The 6,000-nt window shown below is 38.8% G+C and overlaps 1 long non-coding RNA gene across 2 annotated transcripts; it reads left to right on the top strand.

Moving 5' to 3' along the window:
* The first annotated feature begins 4,594 nt into the window (after window positions 1-4,594).
* LOC139196724 (uncharacterized) lies at window positions 4,595-5,764 on the top strand. 2 transcript variants are annotated; one of them, XR_011581833.1, is made up of 2 exons: window positions 4,595-5,591; window positions 5,684-5,764. It is a non-coding gene; the product is annotated as an uncharacterized lncRNA (long non-coding RNA). The 2 variants fall into 2 exon arrangements; XR_011581834.1 differs by having other exon boundaries at window positions 4,815-5,534.
* Window positions 5,765-6,000: the final 236 nt, after the last annotated feature.

Consider the following 6,000-nt stretch of genomic DNA (forward strand, 5'->3'; position numbering starts at 1 on the left):
AGAGTCCCCAACGTTAAGAGGACCAGTACGGGATAAGAAAAATGGGGGCCATATGTTGTCTTGAGAAGGCATGGCTACCTCTTCACCAAAGTTCAAGTCAAAACGACGGTCGGATAGGCCAGACATTCTCAGAAATGATGAAGGAGAAATGAGGTGCAATAAATCTCTGAATAACTCTCTGAATGAACTCCTTGCACACAATTGGTGCCTTTATAAAAGAAAGGGCAACATGGCCGTTGGTTCAAAAATCGAAGAGGCACCACTCTCCGGATTTCAAAGAAGCACCACTTTCCACACACAACATCAGCTCCTCGGGTACCACAGATAACTTTGCCAAAGATCTCTGACAAAGTTTAGACCCATAAATTTTAAAGGTTCAGCTACCCTACTATTACCCACAAGGGTAAAGGAACAGCACCACTGCTTGATAACTAGAAAGTCCAAATGTGTGTCAACCTCCGTGCTCCGTGTTAAGGCAGACTGGCAAAAATGCCCAACCTTTACTCACATTCGAGAAAACACTCCCAACAAGATTGCTTGCTCAAAAATCGAAGAGGAACAACTCTCCGAATCTCGAGAGCCAGACTCCCAACATGATTACTTTCTCAAAAATCGAAGAGGCAATGTTCTCTGAATCTCGAGAGCCAGATTCCTGACAGGATTGCTTGTTTGAAAACCGAAGAGGCATCGCTCTCCGAATTTCGAAAGCCAGATTTCCTTGGATAAAGCTTGTTTGCAATCTTCACACGCAATATCAGCTTTCCAGATACCATATACCATTTTTTCAAAGCGCTCTGACAAAGTTAAAACATGTAAAGCTTGCAGCTCCCACTACATTGCTATGACCAAGAACAGTAAAGGAATAGCATTATTACTTGCTCAAAAATCGAAGAGGCACCGCCATCCGAATTTCGAGAGCCATACTCCCAACATGATTACTTTCTCAAAAATCGAAGAGGCACCGCTCTCTGAATCTCAAGAGCCAGACTCCCAACAGGATTGTTTTCTCAAAAATCGAAGAGGCACCGCTCTTCGAATCTCGAGAGTCAGATCCTCGACATGATTGCTTGTTCGAAAACCAAAGAGGCATCGCTCTCCGAACTTCGAGAGTCAGATGTCCTTAGATAAAGCTTGTCTGCAATCTTCACACGCAATATCAGCTTTCTAGATACCACATACCACTTTTTCAAAGTGCTCTGACAAAGTTAAAACACGTGAAGTTTGCAGCTCCCACTACATTGCTACGACCAAGAAGGGTAAAAGAATATCATTACTACTTGTTGTTAGGGAGACTTCTATATATGTCAACCTACATCCTCCACGGACATGCAGACTTGCAAAAATGCTCAACCCTTCCTCATATCTGAGAGGGCACTCCCAACGAAGCCTCTCAAAATACTCAGCTTTCTTCCCCCCTAATAATACCTATGCAAACCAGCCACACCAGAGTAAGAGTATCTCATATCATCAGGGTCAAAAGCAAGAGTATCCCATATCATGCTTTTTCCTTGTCTTTTCCTTTGCCTTTGTTCTTACCTGCAAGACAAGGAGAAAGAGAGCAATCAGTCAGCACTTAGAATCAAGCTTCCAGTAAGGAACTGACTGCTTAAAACCTCTTGCCTGATTACTTACTTGGCATTGTTCTCAAGTACTCATCTTCAACATCTTATGCTTTCAGAAAAGAGACAATATCTGCCTAAGGAACAGATAAGGCAAGTGAGAAGGATACAAGGAAGCATGTGGAGACAAGCGCAACGGAACACGTGCCGATTCATCTATTACTTCGTCAATAGCAAAAGTATCTCATATCATCAAGGTCGAACGCACTCTTGATTTAATGGACTTGTTTTGACCCTCAAATTCTTGAGTCGGCCTTATACTCTAGAGGAAATCAGAAAACCCTCCAGCCCAGTTCAAGAATAAGCCTGTGGAAAGTTACTTCTTCAAAAGAAAAAGTATCTCATATCATATCTTCTACATTTACTTATCCTTATCCTTGTTGCTGTTTACGACACAAGGAGAAGGAGAACAATCAACCGGAAGCCGAAGTCGAACCTCCGATCCAGGTTGCTTGCTTGGAAGTCTGATTACTTACCTTGTCTGTTACTTCTTTCGGGAAATCTCCTAGTTCGACGACTTGGGGGACTCCTACTATAAGGTTTTGTATCGCACTTGACCAAGTCCGAAACTACAAGTAAGCTTCAAGTGAAATTGATACATTACCTTGTGCATCTTCATCGGTTAAAGATACCACCCCTGGATGGAGAAAAAATACTTCCAGAGAAGATGCCACAGCTACGTATGAGATAGATAAGGCAAGTGAAAATGATACCACACTTCGGTACTTAAAAGTTTCATGATTACTTAATGGCTTGGATCTTGCAAGTCCCCAACCGAGGAGCTTCATTCACTCGGGAACTTAGGGGAGAACTGTTTGTACCATACTTGACCAATCCCATAACTACTGAGCATCGGTCAACGTTATACCGTCAAGGACCTAGAAGAGTTTCCCTCCAACCAGGAGGCCAATCACAGCGCGACACGTGTCGATATCAGAAGCCAATCATAGTGCGACACGTGTCAACATCAGAAGCTAATCACAACACGACACATGTCAATGTCAGAATGAAACTAGAAACTCTCTTCTATAAATAGAGATCATTCTCTCATAATATTTCCTAATGTCATTTGTACTAAATCATTCACTTGTACTCACTAAAGGAGAGCTTGAATCTATGTACTTGTGTAAACCCTTCACAATTAATGAGAACTCATCTACTCCGTGGACGTAGCCAATCTGGGTGACCCACGTACATCTTGTGTTTGCTTCCCTGTCTCTATCCATTTACATACTTATCCACACTAGTGACCGGAACGATCTAGCGAAGGTCACAAACTTAACACTTTCTGTTGTACCAAAGTCCTAGCTGATTTTGTGCATCAACAACGGTGAATTTAACGTGTGTCATTATGCATTTTAAGTTTCTCAAATGACATTGCATAGTTTGTTTGAAATATTGTCACATTGACCTTTTTGTTTTATAGAAGTCTCTCCTCTCCCACATGATATTTCATTTTTATTTTTGAAATTAATGAAGTTTGAGAACTTCCATTTGGGTAAATAGTTTTCACACCCCATTTCTCCCATCTACACACCCTTGATTATTTTAATCATTAAATTAAATAAATCAAATGAAAACCAATAGACAAAAATAAATATGAATGTACATAATAAAACAAAAAATGTGTGAAAATCATTTCTTCATTTATGTGGTTTAGGCTTTGCTAAAAACTCACATGCAACAAATACAAAAGGTAAAAGTTAGCTAGCTAGTTTCCGATCATCTTAAAAATACGTCATAGTAATAGCATCTCCAATAGCGTATGCAAATGGGTCATCAGATCCATTTTGAACCTTTGCTAATAAAATAAGACTCTTTTGAAAGTATTTTTTAAAATGAATAAAAGTGTTTTTGTTGAAAATATTTTTAGAATTAATTCTTGATAAAAATGCAAGTGAATTATGGAAAAGCACTTAAAGTGCTTTTGGAACCCAAAAATATTTTCTCTAAAAGCGTTTTTAGCTATTTTAAAAGCAATTTCAAACGAGCTCATTGTCAAATTTCGTTAGCATGTTGGTACAGAGAATAGAATCTCTCAGTTAGTTATCACTTTTTCCTTTTTGTTTCTAGGCAAGAGAATCTCTCACTCTCAAATTTTTGACCATTTTATTAATTTTAAATTAATATCTTCATATCACATGGTGAGTTCTAATCAAATTTACTAGCATAATGCCCCACACTTTGTGTGTGATAACATATGTTTTTAAAATGGGAAGGAGAGAGGGAGAAAGAAGAGGGAATGTGGAATGGGAAAGAGAAGTTTGTATTTTTATATTTTATTTTTCAAATTAGAGGATATTAGGACTACCTGTGGGTGAGGTTTAAAAAAAATTGTAAAATTTAGTTTGTGTAAATTTACTTAATTGCCCATTATTTTATTTTATGATAGAATTCTAAATTATCTTTTCACTATTTTTGGTTAATAAAGAGAATTTTATTATTATGTAATTTAGACAACGATAGTTCGTAGACGCGCATGCATCTTCCAAGTCATGGATAAAGAGTTGTTTTTCCAGTCAATTCATGGGTTGTAAAAATGGCAAGTCCGTAGTCCAAATTTTAAGCGCATAGCTTAAACATTATTTGACAAAAAAAAAAAAAAGGAATTAACATTATTGTTGACTAACTTCGCCTTGTTTTACCAATTATAGTAAATAAATTTTTTTTCTTGATAGAAATATGGTAAATAGATTTATAAGTTTTTCTAGTTACGAATTATTTTCCTCAAAAAAGAAGTATTAATGCCTTAATGTTGTGGTCTATTTTATCTGACAAGGTTAGGGTGGTCGGTGGCAAGGAGAAGAGAGAGTGAGAGAGATGTGTTTGTAGAATTGTAGGGGAATGTGTGTTGTTATCCCTCCTACATTGTGCCTTTATTTATAGTAGGGCTGGAAAAAAATACCGAAAATCCCGAACCATACCGAAACCAAACCGAAAAAATACCGAACAAAAAATCCCGAAAATTTTAGTACCGAAACCGAACCGATCCCGAATTGTTCAGTATGGGATTCGGTATTACAATTTGAAATTTTTGGTATTCCCGATCCCGAACCGAACTTTATTAATATTATATTAGGTATATTATATATATGTGTGTGTGCATGTGTCTGTGTGCGTCTGTGTGTGTGTGTTGGCAATATTATATTAGGTATATTATAGGTATATTATATATATGTGTCTGTGTGCATGTGTCTGTGTGCGTCTGTGTGTGTGTGTTGGCAATATTATATTAGGTATATTATATATATGTGTCTGTGTGCGTCTGTGTGTGTGTGTTGGAATGTGTGTGTGTGTGTGTGTGTGTGTATGTATATGCGTCAGTGTGTGTGTGTATATGTATATGCGTCAGTGTGTGTGTGTGTGTATATATATGTATATGTGTCGGTGTGTGTGTGTGTATATATGTATATGTGTCAGTGTGTGTGTGGTGTGGTGCTGACAAACGTTGCTTCAAGCACATGGGAAGGGATGGGTCAAGCAAGGCCTTGCTTTCTGAAGACAGAGCCGTCTCTCTCTCTTCCCTATTTTCTGTCTCATCAGTCATCTCTCTACCTAATCCTTTATCCCTCTCATTTTTTCTGTCTCATCTCTCTCGTATTCTCTCTCTCTCTCTCTCTCTTTCTCTCTCTCTCTCTACAACCCAGAAACCACCTAACCTTTCCTTCACCCAATCTAAAACCAAGCCAAACATCCCTACTCATTCTCTCTCATTTCATTTCGCCTCTCATCTGCCTTCACTCAGTCTCAGACTCTCCCCCTCTTTCTCGGATTTGAAGCTTAGCAGCCACCCACCGTCTAGCAATCTGACTCCGACGAACTATCTCCACTCCGGCCACCACCACACCTCATGGCTTCATCCCCACCTCCGGTTCTCTCCAGTGATTCTCTGTGTGTGTGGGATTTCGAATTGAGGTTAGGGTTTTGAATTGGGGCTTAGGGTTTCGAATTGAGGGCTCGGGTCAGGAGGAGGTCCCTCTCTTCACTCTGCTTCTTTCTCGACCATAAATCTTTCACTGATTCACTATCTATGTCTCTGATTTCAATTTGGATTTTTAATGCAGGTTCGGATGATTTCAATATTAATCTAAGACGATTTGGATTCTGATGATGTTCGGTTTCGGGAAATTCTGAAATACCGAAAATATTTCGGGAATCCCGAAATTTGGGAATCCCGAAATTTCGGTTCGGGATCGGTCATGAGATTTACGTCCCGAAAATTTTCGGTTCGGGATTTGATATGCCATTTTTGGTTCGGTATCCCATACCGAACCAGCCCTAATTTATAGTAATAAAAGGAGATAAGATATTCCTTCATCCCCAAGAAATACAAGATACAATAGGAAATGATAACTAGAATAAAATCTAATCTAGGATTTAC

The sequence above is a fragment of the Malus domestica genome, chromosome 06 (assembly GCF_042453785.1).
Source record: "Malus domestica chromosome 06, GDT2T_hap1".
Lineage (NCBI taxonomy): Eukaryota > Viridiplantae > Streptophyta > Magnoliopsida > Rosales > Rosaceae > Malus > Malus domestica.